Below are 18,881 nucleotides of genomic sequence, written 5' to 3'. Positions count from 1 at the left end.
GGGGTGGACTAACTGAACAGCATACTTCCTAAATGACTTTTAAAATGCAAATACTCCTTGAAACATATAGCTCAGTCCTTCTCTCGTCTGATCATAACACATTTCTCCAGAAGGCAGCTGGCTTGTAATCCTGTAACGATTGCGCTTGGCAGTCGATACCAATGTAAAACTTTCACAGTGGACAGTGACGATGACGTTCCAGCAGTTTGCAGTTCATGACCAGCCCTGGTGGGTTGGTCCTGAACATCCTAACCAATTTCTTCTCATCTGAGGGTGACAGTGTGGTTCTTCCAGACCTTGGTAAAGTGTTGGCACATCCAAATACTTTGTGCTTACATACAGTTATCATCTGTTAAACTGTCTGAACTGGTATTAGAAACTGTAGTGGTTATATAAATCTACAAAGGTCTACAAAGTCAATAAAAAAAAAATTTCATTGTTCTGATTATTGGTCAGTCCACTGAGTGCTAATTTGTTAAGCGTGCACACATATAATCTGCTTTTCCCATCAACTAAATCAACTTACTAACTAAGTGCTTGATGAGGTGCTAATGCTGTTACACTAGCTATAAAAATAGTCTGGTAATAACATAATGTAGTGGGATAAAATTGACTTCCTGAAGCCCAGGATATCTTCATGAAATTCCACTAAAACATAGAATCAAACAGACTGATGTATGACATCATCTATGTCTGCAGCTAGCAGCTGTTAGACTAATAAGTCAGAGATCTAAAAAGAGGTCACTGCCTGTTGATTGAATCCTACCAGCGCAGGGCATCGGGTCATGAGGCCATTATAGTAATCAATTTGTTGTCTACGATCAGCAGGCAGCACAGGGAACTCGTTTAATCGATAAGGGCCATGAGGACAGCCTCACTGTAGCCGGATAGCATCCTGGGTTATCCAGGCCTTTAGGCCAAGAGTTTGAGACTTTTTTAGGAAGCATTTAAGTTTTATCTAGTTTTTATTTATTATTTAGTGGGACTACATTGCTAAACAGCATTAAGTCACTCAGTTTGGAAGCAAGTAATCAATGTAAATACTAAAGAAGACTTATAGTTTTCCTTTGTTTTCATATATACATAGTGTTACAATGGTGAGCACTGACATGAAACATTGCCAAGGTTTCAAATAATGACAAATAATTAAACAATTCAATTAATTAGTTAATGTACAAGTAACCCACATGAGGCAAAAACAAACAAACAGGCTTTGTTCTGCTCTAAATGCTCTGTTTTTTCTACTGTTGGCCAGTGACAGCCAGTATCCCTGATAGCTAATAGTCATCTCTACTGCACTGACTTTCAGCTCCAGTTTATTTTTGGATGCTACCAGAGTAGCTTTGCAAACTCTAGTAGTAAGTAGCCAAGTCATGGAAATCTGTAGTGTGAGCCAGAATACGCATAGGTATCTATAAGAACAAACCCGATAACATGCAATCCATTTTAGATCCAACTGCATGCTCACTGCCAGGACCTAAATCAGTGTAACACAAGCTCATTGTAAGCAAAGGGCACATGATGACTAACAACTGTCAGCTACTCAAATAGAAACAAATGTCTAATGTGTTGCTGTAAAACAACAAAGTTGAAACAGGAGGGGTAGTTAGTGCTATAAAACTTTTATAGCTTCTCCGCTGATAATCGCTGCTGCTGAAGAACACTTGAGGTAAACCACCTACACTTCACAGCCCAGCTCTTTGCCTGCACACACACACCAACTAAATGAGGGGAAGCCAAACTGGGTACACTTTAAGGACGCAAACCGGCAAATAATGGTCCATCACAAAGCATTTTTAATTTTATTGCAACAGCATCAATATTTCTATTTTCCAGTAGTCACCATTGTATTATTCTACCCGGTTTGTGTATCACTACACACTACAGTCTTTCCAATGTCTGCAATTTGCAAAGGAAACTTTTTAAATCCCATTATTTCTCTTTAACCAATGACTCTTTTCAACCAATGAATTTTCTGTAAGAAAACAGATCAGCATAATAAACATATGTTGCTTTTTAATGTTCACAAAAGCTCATAAACATCTCTAGCAGCTCTGAGGGACTTCAGTTTTATCAGGCAGAAGCTTCGTGGTCTCAGGACTTGGGCTGACATTTGAGTGGAAGGAATGTTAATGCCCTGTTGGGCCTGAGATAGTCCTGCCTGTTTACAGGGCAGCACAGGAGGAAGAAAATACAAACTGAAAATAACGTTCAAGAAATACATTTAGGATAGAATTTTTCCCTAAATGAAACTAATGCTGACAAAGTTGCGATATTTACTCACATCATCATCAGTTACATCACTTTATAGCCTGTCATTCCTCATGGATGGAGTTAGGACCATCCTGGTACAAGCGACTACTTAGCCGATCATGCAGGACGCAACTTATTTTATGTGTTTGGAAAAAAATTACCATCATCCTTCAATGCTGGCTTATTAATTCTTTTTAGCTACTTTTTCATTCAAAATTCCAGCAGGTGCAGCAGGTGCAGCAGGTGCAAGACATTTTAAGAGTTTTCTTGTATACAAATCATTTCACAACATTTACATAGGATTCAAATTTGAGCATTGACCAGGTCATTCCCTAAGGCTCAATTTAATCTTTTTAAGCCAAACACAGTAAATGGATGCACTATTTAAAAAAAAGTAACAAGGGAATGCTTGTTACTTTCAAAGATAAAGGCACAAAGGCAGAAGGTTTGCAGCAGTTAGTTGGAGACACACTGGACATAAATCTTTAGATAATTAGAGTTACTCAATTTCACTGTTTGCTCCATTTTCACAATATGAAAACAGCCATTTATAAATATTGATGCTATTTGTTAACTGAAGCTATCAGCATACACTGCAATCACATATTGTTTGATTTAAAATCCGTTGTAGTTACGCACAGAGGCAACATTTTAAAAAGTTGTACCAGAGTCCAAATACATATATACCCAGCTGTACACCACCCAGGGAATAACAATATTAGTCGTGAGCTGCTGTTAAGTTACATGAACTTGAATGGTGTGGCTTAAAAAAATAAATAAATAAATAAATAAATAAATAAATAAATAATCCCACAAACTCACCAACACACAAACCCCTTCAAGGAGCTAACAAAGGCCTGGTTCATTTGGAGCCAGATTAAAACTACCAAGGGGGAAACATTATTCCTGGTAAGCAAGGGGGGAAAGATCCCCTCCATTAAAAACATGAGAGGTCCAGTATTTTGTGACGCAAGCTGCTGCTTTACAGATGTTATACCAGCCCACACATGCAGACGCTGTTCACAAAATGAACAAAATCAAAGGTTCACATTGAATTAGATATCCTTTAAGTCAAACAACACAGTGAAGAGCTACACTTAGGCCAGTATACTGCTACACTTCAGCTCATCTAACAGCAAAGGCTGCAAGGAAACATTGTGGGCTCACACGGAGTTCACACTCACACACAGATGCAGTTACATCTTATTGCAAACATTTTAACCTCAGTCCCCTGCTTTGTTAAAACAAAGCCCTGCTGAGGGAGGATTATATCAGTGCAAGGGTAGCAGAGCCCCACGACCCATGACCTCTAAGGGAGTATGAACTAACAGGAAGTGTCATGGTAAGAAGACACATGATAGGCAGCTTGTAAAAATACTGCTGTGCTGGGACAACACATTTACTTTCTGCACATGACGAGCAGCAGGATATCGTAAGCGCACCAGTAGCTGCCAACAAGAGCAAAGATAACAAGAGCACATGGGCATTTGAATCATTCAGCTTCACAGCTTTACAGATGTGGGCCTCGTTGCTAAGGGTAGCCGAGATAGCATTAGCATTAAGTAGGGTTGCTGCTAGCAGTCAACCAAACCGTCAATGAGGATTTTACTTTTCATTGGTCGGTTGTTCATTATCCCAAACTTAGAAAGCGAATATACACCTTATACATGTATATAAGAAAGTTCAACACAGTGAAGCTTTCTTTAAGGTCCCACAAAATTCTTATATTGCCAAATGTATTCACTCATCCATCCAAATCACTGAATTCAGGTGTTTCAATCACTTCCAGACTGTTCTACAAACATCTGTGAAAGAATCGGTCGCTCTCAGGAGTTCAGTGTGGATGGATACCACCTGTACAGCAATTCCAGTCATGAAATTTCCTTGCTACTAAATATTCCAGTCAACTGTTAGTAGTATTCTAACAAAAAGGATGCAATAGAAACAACAGCAACTCAGCCACTAAGCAGTAGGCCATATATAATAACAGAGCAGAGTTTGGTGGAGGGGGGTTTAGGGTGACGGTTTTTTTAGGAGTTGGCCTCAGTCCTTTAGTTCCAGTGAAAGGAACTCTTAATGCTTCAGCATGGGAAGCCATTTTGGACAATTTCATGCTGCAAACTTTGTGGGAACAGTTTGGGAATGTCCCCTTCCTGTTCTAACATGACTGTGCACCAGTATGTCCATAAAGAAATGGATGAGCGAGTTTGGTGTGGAAGAACTTGACTGGCCTGACTCTACCTTTGTGATGAATTAGAGTAGAGACTGCGAGCCAGGCCTTCTCGACAATAACAGTGTCTGAACTAACAAATGCACTTCTGGATGAATGGTCAAAAATTCCCATAAATGTCCCTAAACCTTGTAGGAAGCTTTCCCAGAAATGTTGAAGCTGTTACCGCCGCAAAGGGTGGGCTGACATCATAGTAAACCCTATGGATTAAGAATGGGATGTAGCTCCAGTTTATGTGTGTGTGAAGACAGACAAGTGAATACTTTTGGCAATACAGTGCATGTTTGTCTGCATACAGACTTCAACTTGGACAGTGAACAGAGCAGGGTTTTCACCCATGGCAATCGTGCTCCTGTGCAGTCCTCCAAAATTCAACTGCAAATTGCTGGATGCGGATGATCACTCAAATGCTGATTAACAAGCTGGACCAGAATAGAAGAAAAAAAAAAAAAATCTAAAATAATAATGCAGCATGAAAAAGACTGATAGTAGCTGCAATGGATACTTTTGTTTTCAATACTTGGTTTCACTTTAGCTCTTTGTATGTTCTGTGCTGATGATAAAGGGTAGCCAACAAACTGGCAGACATAATCTGTAATCTGCTATATTGACAACAAATACACTGCAGATACTGCCTTCAAACTGCCTGCAGACTGTGTTCACGCTAGGGCTGGGCCATATTATACCGTTCACGGTAATACCGGTATAATGTTAGGCAACGATAGGAAAATGAAATATCGCGATAGAATGGGAGTAAAACGCGCATGCGCAGTGCCTTTGTTTTCATACGCACATGGCCGATTGTTGAGTGAAACAGATGAACCAGAATTGGTTTGTAAAAATGGTGCAACTTCAGTGATGTGGAACTGGTTTGGTGTTTGTCCGTCAGATACACAACAAAGCACATTTTTTTGCAGAACATGCAAGCGGCCGTCATTATTGTCGTATTTGTCGGACTAAGATGCTCTTAAATCTGGGAGTAATCTGGGTCCTAAACTCCGTATACTTCAGGTCAAACAACACTGCAGCATCACTTAGAGTTAAAAACTGTCTAAATTCTTTCATCTTTAATAAAACGATCAGCATTGCTGCTTTACCAGGTGTAACTATAAAGTTTAACTTCCAGGCATCCATGAAAACAAAAGTTATTACATTTAACGGAGTTAGAAGTTAGCAGGAAGCTAGCGGAAGTTAGCTCGCTAGTTTCGCTAGTTACCTAAGCATGATATAGCATGTTCTGACTGAGAGATTTCTGAAAAAAATCAAACGTACAGCTCTGCTATCACTTCCAACATAAATGAAGACAGGAAACTAAACAGCAGTGACGTTTGTAGGGTTACTGAAGTTGGGCTAGCTGGTATATAATGATGTGCTACGTGATCGCTAGCGACACAGCTATGTTAGCATAACATAAACAGTGAAGCTGGAGGACGAACACTAACACTTTTCCACTTATAAAAGTTAACGTGAAGGTTCTTCATGGTTAGAGACAAATGCAATCGCATGGCAGGATGCTGTAAACGGACCAAACTTCAGTCAGGAGAACAACTGAGATAATCCATCCACAATACGAGGTTAGTCATTAATATACTGCAACAACATGGGAATAGAGCAGCTGCCAGAGAATTCAACATTAATGAATCAATGGTACAGAAGTGGAGGAAGCAAGAAGAATGAGTTTAATAAAGTTTGATTTATCTGACTGCTTTGTTTCGCTTAATGTGCCTTATAATCCTGTGCACCTTATGGTCCGAAAAATACGTACTGCACACTGCAGTTTAATGTTGCAAAGCACCTCTTTTTAACTTCAGTGGATATTATACATGGTTATGCTCAGGATATGTCAGCCCATTTCTACTGGAAATGCCTTTTGGTTAAACTTTCAGCAAGGAATTTGCATTTGCACTGTTACATTTTTATAAAGCTTTAATGTACATAAAAACCAGCTTCTTGTTTAAGTGAAAATAAATGGAAGGTTGTCTTTTTGCGCTAGTAATGTTGTGGAGTTGTATTTTGTCTCGCATCAATTATATCGTCGGTTATATCGTTATCGCAAATTTTCAAATATATATCGTGATAAATATTTTTGGCCATATCGCCCTGCTCTAGTTCACGCTACATCTGCTCAAACCTAAAACAAGCCTTAGCTGGCTCAACAAAACCTAAGACCACTGTTAGAAATACCGGGTAACTTTCTGCTTCAGGCTCTGTGTGTGCTCACACAAAAAGAGGCATTTCACAGGTAATATGACTCTTCTTGCACACAAAGTGAACCGTGGGAATGCGACTCAGTCCAGTCACAGACATTATGACAAAATGGTGATTAAAAATAAAAAAAGTGAACTATACAAGTAAAATGCAACAAGAAACTGATAAATCATTGAATTGAAATTATTAATCTGGTGATCTAACAGACAGAGTAATACAATAAACATTTTAATTCAAGATATTATCTTGATACAAGATATATACAAGACATTTGCAGAGCTCTCAGTCATAGTAAGCATGTTAGAAGAATAGACAAAACTAAAACATGACAATACTAATATAAATTGTGAATTATAAATTATACCTCTTTTACAAGAGGGTGGCACACAAGGAGAATCTAATTATATTACAGATATTGCACATTTCTCACTGTGGGGTTATTATTGCACATGGTGAGAAACTTTAGCTTTTTGGAAGATCAAACAAAACTTTTTATTGATTGCACAGATACTCCTGATGGTGTCCCGTCTTCTACTTACTTCAATTCCAGCAGTGTAAAACCAAACAAATATAGAAACATTTGTACACTAAAATGACTAATGTACAATGTCATCATTTCTATGACAATGTGTAGACCGTTTGCGCTTTGTTCAGTGGTTTTAGTAAGGTACGGCTTAATAACTTGCACATATAAAATCTCTAACAGAAAATCTGTATCGCACTTAAAACATGCTGTCAGTAAAAATCAGTAAACACGTGGCGCTTCTAGACAATTTTAAACCGAAATTTAGACCAAGTCTCCATGGTAATATAGCCAGGTAGAAAGAGAGCAACTTTCAAGTCTGACTTTAAGCTTGACATAGCGTGCTAACATGCTAATCCTGCTTTATAGCACATTCCTCAGGTGTGGGATCATTGCAGGAGGGCAAGAAAGTCAAAAGTACTTTCTGCAGGCAAACATTCACTTATCATTCATCAGGTTTATCCACAGCTTTGCAACATACAAAGAGTCCAATGTCAGCCACTTAGCATGGTCATTCAATCTGACATTAACAGTATCCTTGCTGGATACAATCATTACCACAGTTCTATTTGTGCATCCACATGTAGAGTAGTAATGGGAAAAGATGACTGATAAAAATATTCCAATTAGGTACTCCCAAAACCTAAGGTCATATGTGAAAACAGCCTGGGAATACTAGGAAAATCTTTAGTTGACAGACATTAAGTACCCAAGTACTTAAATTAATACTACTCTTCTGAGACCAGAATTTCTTAAGAAATTCATAATGAATTAAATGCTTGTTGCAGACCCTACTTTGTTAGCCTTGAAGATTTAAAAAAGGTAGAAGTTCAGGTTTTCCAGTTTTGTACCTGAGTCCAGCAGCAGCTTGCCAGGGGCCTGAACTTTTAACATGCCTGTCCAACATTCAGCTTTGGCCTACCATAGCAACCTCGTTTTCCCAGGACTCCCCCCCCAGGGGGTATAATGGGACTTAAAGGGGGGGGGGGGGGGGGAGTCCATTTAGGGGAGGGGAAAAAGGGTGTTTCTAGGGAAACTGAGCGTTCACTGTTCTCCAGCAGCCTCCATGGTTGCCACTTGGCAACAGTTGACTGTCGGCATTTCAAAATGCTGCTTTTCATGCTTGTCTGTGTGTCATGAAAAGACACACACACACACACACAGAGTAAGAAAAGAAACCCAGATAGTGTCATCACAGCAGATGCTTCTCATATTGTTGCCTCTGGAGCCAAAAACCAAAGCTGACTGATGTCATGTGGATTATATTAAATTCTTCTCCCTTCAAATCACAATTCAGGATGAATGGCCACCTGACTGCAGCTAAGCAATGCAAGGGACAATACAGAAAAACTTAGGATTGCCATCCCCTTAATCTGCTACTAAATCACCACATTTCAACATGAAAACAGTCATGTATGCTCAAAAAGTTTTCAAAAGCAGTTTTCTCAATATGAAAGCCTGGACTCACAAGGTTATCTTCCAGATGGAGGACACTCCCTCTTCCACCACACCCACTCACCTGTCGTTTCTCTGAGTCTACAGCCAAAACACCAGCTGTTTTCCAGCTAACAAACAAGAGAACGGAAGAGACACCCGCCCCCCCTCTCGCTCTCGCTCTCCCCCCCTCTCCTCGAGGTATGCCTACGTGTCTCTAAGCTCCCACCCTTTCCTTACACTCTCCTGTCTGGTTGGCCGGTCTTTTCAGCCTCCTCTTCAACAAAAGAAACAAAAAGAAGGCATGGCCACGTTCTCTTTATGAAGAGAAAGAAAAGCGTGGGGAATGCAGAACACCATTTTTAAAGCTGCAGAGACCAAAAAGCAGAAATTATCTGCAAGCGAGACAAAAAAAGGAAAGTAAAAAAAGTTTTCTTGCATTTCTGTGGAGCATGCAGAGGAACGACCAGGTAACTTCAGCCACAAAAAGCCAGAAACAAAAAGCCTCAGTTTCATTTTGAGTTGAGTTCTGGATCAGTTTTCAGCCAAAGCATGCAAAGTGAATTTAACAAAAAAATAAAGAAATAAAAAATTACGAGTATGCATGTGGCATGTTCATATACTCCTGCAGCTGCAGGATACCTGGAATTTAACACCATCCATCCATCCATCCATCCATCCATCCATCCATCCATCCATTCGCTACCGCTTATCCTTTTCAGGGTCGCGGGGAATTTAACACCATGCTGCCAAATCTTTTTCACTGCAGGAACATAACGTGCAACAATTATCTCAGGTTCTGTTTCCAGTGAAAGCCAAATTGTTTTTAAACACACTGCATGTTAATGTCCATTGTGGCATAATTATTTACCCTCACATACTGATTACAGATACCTAATGATACATGCCTGAAGACCAATTAAATGTTGTGCTGCTGCTCTATATTTCAATCCTGTCATTTTCACAGTAAAGTTCTTATTCTGTCACCATATTCTTTGGTTTTGTGATTTCATAACCACAATTGTACTTTGTGTAACAGTATTAAGTTTATAGTTTGTTTGTTTTTTAAATTTCTACAATTTTATTAGTCAGTTCTGCCAGCAAAGCTCACTGTGGTATAGTGATGTGTTACCGTCTGGCATGGTGGCAGCCAAAACCTTAACAGTGAGACTTCCACTGAATCCAAAGTGGCTGATGTCATGTTACAGAACAACAGTGACTGGGTAATGAATATAAATAAATCTTGAACACATTGGATATCATGCATCTCCATCTCCAGTTGTGTAAAGACAGCACAAAAGAAATGTGAGCATCTTTCATTCTGGCATGTTTACTTTGCCTCAGGTCCATTTTGGCTCACATACCAATATGACTTTAAACAACACCCAGCACTACACACAGTTTCCAGACAAGGAAACTGTGTGTAGTTTTTGCAGTTTCCTAAAAAGCCTCTTATCTTGTGTCTACATTGATGTGGGTTTATAATTAGGGTCTATTACAACCAGACTTTGATTGCAGGATTAAAGCCCAGGTTAGGTTAGGCCTTAAAAAAAAAAAAAAAAAAAAAAAAAAATTCTTCCATACTTTGGACCTCACGAAGGTACAAGAACAAAGGCCAAGTGTGAGATTGCGTGGTTCAGGTAAAGGCAGAGGTCATATCTTCTCTTTGTGAGTACACTGACAAAGCTCTTCTCATCCATGTCAACCTATCGCACAGCAGGGCCTCGTTCTTTCAGGGCCTTCTACAAACGGCTGCTTCAGCGCAGAATGACAGGATGCTGAAACAAATGAGAGCTGCAGAAAGTGTTGAGTGCTGAGTTAGGAGCAATGAATGGAGAGGAAGAGATGGATGAAACTGCAGAGTTACGGCATGAATTAAAGTATGGCATCACTTTCCCCACAATTCAGACAGAGCTGTGTTTATGGGTTAGCTCCATTATTACAACGTTGTTTTATCAGATTAGTAAAGAAAACTGCTGTGAGAATATGGTGTGAATAGAGCCTGAGGCAGACCGAGACAAACCAGGTTTTGTTTGTACCATAGTGCCTGTAGCCGTCACCATCGGGTCACACGTTTAGCAGCAAAATCATAAATGGTGCCACACAGTGTACAAACATGAACAGGAAGTAAATGCAGACCAATCTTTACTTCTGTATTTGTCACAAAGAAGCAGCTTTCATTCAGAATTAGTAATAAAAGAATATTCTGCATTGCAATTGGGAACTAAATGTGTAATGCAGCTGCAAAATTCCTGTAAAAGCTGATCCAGATCTGACAGTGAATATGCACATTTTAAATCTGCTGCCATCTCACGTAAACAGTAAACTTCACTTGATTCATTTCAATATTCTTTAACCAATTGAGTTTTATTTGCATAGCACCAAATCACAACAACAGCCAACACTAAACTACTATATCAAACCAACATGAGACCTTTTCATTTTTAGCTCAATGTTCGACATGAATCCCCTCGTACGTCTGTGATGTCAGGCAGCACAAGAGTTCGGTTGTAGTTTTCAGTTACCTCACTGCAACTCAGGAGGTAGACTGTGTTTGGGCAAACCACCGTGTCACGTGTACTCCTGCTTTGAGACTGACCTTGTGCAAACACACTAGCCTCATTCAAGAGGGAGCAACTGTAAGCACATACACGCACACGCCAAAGAGCAAGGGGTGGAAGCACACAGCCCATTGTAATAAGTTAATAATCCACGTAACTACAGAGCACTTCACTTGCTGCTTCAAAGGGCTTTTGACTATCAAATCCATTTTACATTCCATAGCACTGCCTGTATCTGGGTCTCCATTTACATATCTGAATAATGAACAAACTCGTCTGTCTAATTAAATCCAGAGGCGCTCCTCAGTCACCAAAAAAGGCTTTTCAGAGCCAGATAATGTGTACAGTAGAGCATAAACTGTCCAGTTTGGGGCTTCGAATTAATGTCCGCCATAACCATCGTTAAAATGCTGGTAGGTTAAACTAGGTTACAAAAATCGAGAAGTGCATGCCTAGCCCAAGCGTCAGAAATATTGTGCCACGTGCCGCAGAATGCGATGTCAAAAATCACGGCGCAACAGAGTAAGCTTGAAACATCATTGGGGTGAGGGGAGGTAGACACCGTGGAAGAGCGACACAGAGTAATAATAAACAATGATCAAATGTGTAGTGTTGCATAAATACATAGGAGGCTTTATGGGCAGCCCCCAGCAGACTGGGCCTATTACAGCGTAACTAAAGGTCACAGATCAGATCAGATCAGATCAGAATGGGTTTATTGCCAGATGTTGAGGTTTACAACATTAGGAAATTGCTGCGGTGCTTCAGTGCAGACAATAAGAATTAAAGTGCTATGTAGAAAGAAAGATATGTGCATGAGATATACATGAGAATAAGAATTATGAGTGCTACGTAGAAAGATATATACATGAGTGCAGGTGGTGATCAGTGCCAGACATGAAATGATGCAGTGACACAGCGTAGGGTCATGTGTTAGTGGCGGGGACAGTCATGTGGTTATTGTTCATGTGTCCAACAGCAGAGGGGAAGAAACTGTTCTTGTGGCGAGAGGTTCTGGTGCGAATGGACCGGAGCCTCCTGCCTGAGGGGAGCAGGTCAAACAGACTGTGTCCAGGGTGAGAAGGGTCAGCTGAGATCCGGGCTGCACGCCGCAGTGTCCTGGAGGTGTACAGGTCCTGCAGAGATGGGAGTCTGCAGCCAATCACCTTCTCAGCAGAGCGCACAACACGCTGCAGTCTCTGTTTGTCCCTGATAGTGGCTCCAGCGTACCACACGGTGATGGAGGAGGTGAGGATGGACTCGATGATTGCGGTGTAGAATTGCATCATCGTCCGTGTTGGCAGGTTGAATTTCTTCAGCTGCCTCAGGAAGTACATCCTCTGCTGGGCTTTCTTGATGACGGAGGTGATGGTGGGCTCCCATTTCAGGTCCTGGGTGATGGTGGTACCCAGGAAGCGGAATGAGTCCACAGAGGTGATGGGGGTGTCAGTCAGGATGATGGGGGGGAGTGGGGCTGTGTGCTTCCTGAAGTCCACAATAATCTCCACTGTCTTCTGGGCATTCAGCACCAGGTTGTTGTGGCTGCACCAAGACACCAGACGTTCAACCTCCCTCCTGTAGGCAGACTCATCCCCGTCAGAGATGAGCCCAATGACGGTGGTGTCATCTGCGAACTTGATTAGCTTGACAGACTGGTGGGTGGAGGTGCAGCAGTTGGTGTACAGGGAGAAGAGCAGAGGAGAAAGAACACAGCCCTGAGGGGAGCCGGTGCTGATGGTCCGGGAGTCCGAGACATTCTTCCCCAGCCTCACGTGCTGCTTCCTGTCCGTCAGGAAGTCAGTGATCCACCGGCAGATGGGATCAGGCACATTCATCTGGGAAAGCTTGCCTCGGAGATGGTCTGGAAGGATGGTGTTGAAGGCAGAGCTGAAGTCCACAAACAGGATTCCTGGCGTAGGTTCCTGGGGAGTCCAGATGCTGCAGGATGAAGTGTAGGGCCATGTTGATGGCATCGTCTACAGACCTGTTGGCTCTATATGCAAACTGCAGGGGGTCCAGGAGGGGGGCCGTGAGGGTCTTGAGATGGGAGAGAACTAGGCGCTCAAATGACTTCATGACCACAGATGTCAGAGCCACGGGTCTGTAGTCATTTAGTCCAGTGATCCTAGGTTTCTTGGGGACAGGGATTATGGTAGAGGACTTGAAGCAGGCAGGCACATGACATGCCTGCAGTGAGGAGTTGAAGATGCCAGAAAACACTGGGGCCAGCTCGTTTGCACAGTGTCTGAGGGTGGCAGGAGACACACCGTCTGGGCCGGGAGCTTTCCGAGCATTCAGACTCCTAAATCGCTTCCTCACATCTGCTTCATGAATATGAAGAGTTGTGGTCGGAGGAGGTGGTGTGAAATCCTCTTTTGTGTGGGGTGAGGGGGCGGGTGTTGCAGGTGAACAGTTTGAAGGTGGTGATGGCTCTATGGAGGGGGGAGAGGTGGGGGAATGAGTGTCCAAAGTGCCTCTATTGTTGGGGTCGTTGGAGGTGTGAAGGCTGCCTGATGGCTCGTCAAAACGGCAGTAGAAGTCGTTGAGGGTGTTGGCTAAGAGCAAGTCATCAGTGGAGTGGGGGGTTTTAGGCTTGTAGTTTGTAATATTCCTAAAACCTTTCCACACAGAGGCCGAGTCATTCTCTGAGATCTGCTGCTGCATCTTCTCAGAGTGCTGATGTTTGGCAATGTCCACTTCCTTAGTGAACCTGTACTTGGCCTCTCTGTAGCAGTCCCTGTCTCATCAGCCTGTAAGCTTTATCAAAAAGGAACGTTTTAAGCCTAATCTTAAGCACAGAGACTGTCTCCCAAATCCAAACAGCTGGTTTCACAGGAGGACCAGCTCTCAGGTTCTGGAAGCTGAACGCTCTGCCTCCCACTCTACCTTTAAACATCCAAGGAGTCAAAAGTAAGCCAGCGGTTCGAGAGTAAATAGCTCTATTGGTGATGACATGGCCCCATGAGGTCTTTGAGATGAGATGGGGTCTGATTTTTCAAGACCTTGTATGTGAGGAGAGGTATTTTAAACTAGATTCTGGATTTAACAGGGAGTCAATGAAGAGAAACTAATATGGGAGAAATCTGCTCTCTTTCTAGTCCCTGTTGGTACTCTTGCTGCACCATTTTTGATCAACTGGAGGCTTTTTAGGAAGTTGTTAGAATACCTGATAATAATGAATTAGTATCCCGGCATTTTTGACCAGTTACCCAGCAGACAGTGTTGGTGTCTGCTGGGTAACGTTGTGTGACAGCCGGAGGAGGCAAAGACGGCATTCTTGGTATCAATACTGTTGCAAATGAGTATCTAATGTAATAGTAATTTTTATTATCAACTTCTGATTCAACCTTATATAAATAACCCTAGCTGTAACACTACGGGATCTCTTCAATTGATTTGCATCAGTCTGTGGTGAAACGTATGGCACCGCGCAGTAGGGGCTCATGTATCAGATTCCATGTCTGTCTTTTATCCCTCCTCTCAGGGTTTGCAACACCAGCATATAGTCCTTAATCTTGGTGCATCTGTTGGCCCACAAAGCTCCATTAAACAGCCGGACCACTCCGATAAGGTTATTGACTTAATGCTCAGTGACATAATTAAATTGAGTATTTAATCTGGCCACTGGAGTGGAGGAGCCCCCGACCCCCGCCAGACAAGAAGAGTGTTCATATCTTGCTGCCATTACAAATAATTTCTACTCTGATCGCTATTGAGGTGACCAGACTGGCTGAGAGTTGTCCTTTCCTGTCATCTGCAATAAAAACTAGAGCTGTGCCATATCATGCCTACATGCCTGAGAGCCCTGTGTCAGCCTCTAATCACAATTCAGTACCTAAAAGAGAGCCTCCAACAAAGCACTGTAGTCTGCAAACTATGTGAGAAAACTGTTCCCGCTGAAGGTGGAAGCCATAAATATGTTTCACCACTTCAGGCAAAAATACGCCATCAAATACAACCAGGTTACAAAGGAGAAGATACTAGCAGGTGGTGATGTGTGACCAAAATGACTGACTCAAATGAGCATCACTGGAATAATCGCTAGTTCCACTCCACACGACAGGAAGAGCAAACGGTAGATGGAAATTACTGATACATAAGTGGAAAACCAAAACTTTAAGCAGATTATTAAAAGCTTCACCTACAATCCCAGTCAGAAATATTTTACAAGGTTACTTTAGCCACTGTTAAAGTGTTAAGCAGTTATTTTTCACTTAAAATGTCCAGGGGAAAAACTGGCTAGACTACTTTTGTGCTTACAGTTGACTTCAGTGGGAAATCTACGTTGTCCCTTCGACCGTAGCTGGAAACCCCTCTTAACCCTCCACTCAACCTGACGTGCACTACCCAAGAAAATTAACTATAGGTTGGGTCAATGCAACCTGCAACGATGTCCGTGAGCGTGGTGGTTTTTCCTTTATTTATTATTTTTTCCAAACGGTGCAGACAATTTACATTACAATGCATCCACTATGCTGACCAGGCGTCAGACTTCAAGCGGATGTCAAAAAAGTGTAACAGGAAGGACGACTCGGCCAACAGGTTTCCAGCAGAGTATAATCTAGGCTTAACCTTCAAGCTGTGACAAGGCTGGCAATACAGAGGTGACAAAGGAGGCCGAGTATAAACTTCCTCCTCTTTTTCTACATTTTTCACAACCAAGACTTCAAAGAGAAAACGATCTGAAAATGTCTCCCTTTATCCCATCTTTAAACTAAAATTACACCTTCCCCCTGCCTTCCTTTAACCTGTAAACATTTGCTGATTTCAGGCATACCCCAACAATAACCACTTGGTACCTTTTAGAGAAAACGTCACACTCCCCCTACCACCACTTCCCCTGCCAGTGGCGGACCCCCTCAGACATCGGTGCGTTGGTGGTTCTTTGTGTCCGGGGATGGGCGTCCAGGTACACACCGGCTCACTCCTTGGCGGCCGCTTATCGGGGCCTGGAGCCTGGGGCTCGCTCGGGCCACTTCGGAGGTGGGGTGCCCCCGGCCTCTCGGCCTGGGGCTCAGTCACTCAGGCGCAGCTGGCTGCCGGCGGAGCTCACGGGCGCGTCACTGCAACTCCCCCTGGCTTCTGCTCCGCGGCTGCTGAGTGAGCCCTCATCTGGGACTCTCCTCAGCTCTTTCCGGGACAGTGGCGCAGCTGCCCCTCTGTTGGTCTTCCTTGGTCTCTTGTGTTCTGGGGGCCTCTGGATGTCTGGAGTTTTGATCTCCTCCACACCTGCTTCAAGCCCTGGAGGACGGGGCTGTGGCCCCCCCACACCCTCTAGCAGATTATTACATGAAGGAACCTTTTAAAAAAACAAAAAACAAGCGCGTCCATGCTCACAGGTGTACACACGGGTGATCACACCCACAAACTACACCCTTTTTGGCTCCTACCTCAAAGCACACTGTGTTCTGTTGATCTTATGTGCTGCACAATAATGTTTAATATTTAGTATTTACTGTCATATTCCCATATATCATTGTGATGTTGTTTATTCTATTACTCTTGTTCTCTTCTGCTTGCTTTCTTTTTTCTTTCTCAGCAGGTGATCCAGGTGATTGATATGCATTTTTTTTTCTCTGCCCGTTCTGTTGGTTTTTGTCTTTTGCCCTTCTCCCCCGTCCCTCTTCTCAGCTGTTTCTCTTTCCCTCTTTCTTTCTCCCCTTCTTTCCCCCAGTCAAGTCTGTCCCGTATTCAGTAAGTGAAAATAAAATAAACAATAAAAGGTGGAAAAAAAAAAAAAAAAAAAAAAAAAAGAAAACGTCACACTTTCCGTACAGTATTCACAAATGCTTCATCAACGCCTAAACTGATGAGCTGCTGCTGTGAACAGCCATCCACAGTTCATCAAACCTTCATCCGGCCTTGAATTCTCCCCACCTGTTCATTACAAGAATGACAGCAGACACTAACCGATACAAAGCTGTTCCTTTAGTAAGGCAGTGTTTGCCTTCACTTCAGCTCATGACACCACCTGACAATGGTTTGCTGTGAGGATATTGGTTTTGACACCACATGCTCCTCCATTTGCCAAAACGAGAGCATTCAACACCCAGCCCCCATCACCTTTTGACCTCTGGCACCTTGCTTGTGAGAGAGTTTGTGAGGTGAGTGTGGTTTATTAGAGAGGCACTTAACAACCTCTGTTGCTACAAATCCTGGCTGTTGAATGCTGACATCTTTCAAGGCGCTTACCAATTATTACTTAAGTCAGTCCTGTTATGCATGAGACCTGTTCAGTTATACCGAGAAATCAAGTCAAAAAGCTGTAGGTACAGAAAGGTAAGAGCACACTTGCTACTATACTGTTAGAATGAAACATCTGAAGAAAATGGCAACCAAGCACTGATATTTTCATGTAAAGTTTTCTCCTGTGCATATTCTAAACTAAAATTACTGCAACAATAAATAGCTGTTCATTTATCTTGCACCTTTTTAAAACTCCAATTTTCTTCCATTTTTGGCCGCTGGAGGTCGAGCATTTATACCCCATAAGGACCCCATAATGAGGACATTTACAAGCTCATTTCACAAGACCAGAAAGCTCCGTTTCCTGCTGACTGACTGTATCCATGTACAAGCAAGAAAACATGTCAGCTACTGGTTTTGCTGGTCAACAGCATTTCACTCAGGGACAATGAAAATACGTGCCCCACTTAAGTCAGCCAGACCCTACTTTAGCTGTTGTAATACCAACACATGATGAAAGAACTATACAAAGACTGCAAGAAGTGACGAGTTTTATCAGATGGGAAAAAAGAGAAAAACAAAACTTTGGTGTAGTCCAGCTGACTGAGTCAGAGTCTGAACTAAAGTCCATGTTTGGTTGTTGTTTTGCTGTACCGCCCTGCATCGCTGCAGCCTCTGGCTTTCACAATTTAGCTGCTTGAAAACCTGAAGAAAGACTGCCAGTCACTTTTTATTTCAAGATGCTAACAGCAACAAGCAGCTCATGATGGTTCTCCCAGCCTTGGCAACACTCTGAAATACATGAGCAATTATTGCCATTATAATTAACAGGCCGAGCATGATCCATGGTCACACACTCACAGTCCCTCTTTTGGAGAGCCCCCGTGACACCTGTACCAGAGTGTATATTAATATCATAATGACATTTTACACAAGCAGCTACAAACTAACACAGACCCAGATCTGACCTTTGCCTTTAAAGAATATCATTAATAGATGAGGACAAGATCTCTCTCTTCTGGTTTTCCGATTAAAAGCCTCTCCAGGCAACACTTTCGCGTTGAGAACAAACTGTTGTCTTATGATGGGATTAAATATTTTTATGCTAGTTTGGGCTCAAAACTGACTCTGACATTTTATTTTGAAAAACTAAATTTGTTTCGTCAATGAAAAAGAAATTCTGTTTTTTTTGTTTTTGTTTTGTTTTTTAAATCAACGGACCGAACACTCAACAGATAAAAAAAAATAAAAGGGGGGTGACTTTTAAAAAAAAATTATATTTGCACTCAAGTAATAAAATAAAATAAAAAAAGACGCATAATGTCCCATAAAAAGCAAGGAGTGGAGCAGCGGTTCCTGGAGGACGTGTACGGAGTGAGTTCACTTCAACGCTAGCTAACCCAACTCTCATCAACCTGCTCCAACTGCTCCACCACTAATAGCGAAAAGTCTGTAAATAACCAATAAGGAGCACGTGTGTGTGGAT

At 42.2% G+C, this 18,881-nt stretch overlaps 1 protein-coding gene across 1 annotated transcript in view; it reads right to left on the bottom strand.

Annotated features, from left to right (window-relative positions):
• The window catches only part of plxnb1b (plexin b1b), a 97,380-nt gene that overhangs the window by 78,015 nt on the left and 484 nt on the right, over positions 1 to 18,881 (bottom strand). The window lies entirely within an intron of this gene.

The sequence above is a fragment of the Diplotaxodon limnothrissa genome, linkage group LG5 (genome assembly GCF_057381915.1).
Source record: "Diplotaxodon limnothrissa isolate DT_005_m linkage group LG5, D_limnothrissa_male_GT1.1, whole genome shotgun sequence".
NCBI lineage: Eukaryota > Metazoa > Chordata > Actinopteri > Cichliformes > Cichlidae > Diplotaxodon > Diplotaxodon limnothrissa.
Note: the sequence above shows the minus strand (reverse complement) of the source record. Positions and strands in the feature narration are given on the sequence as shown.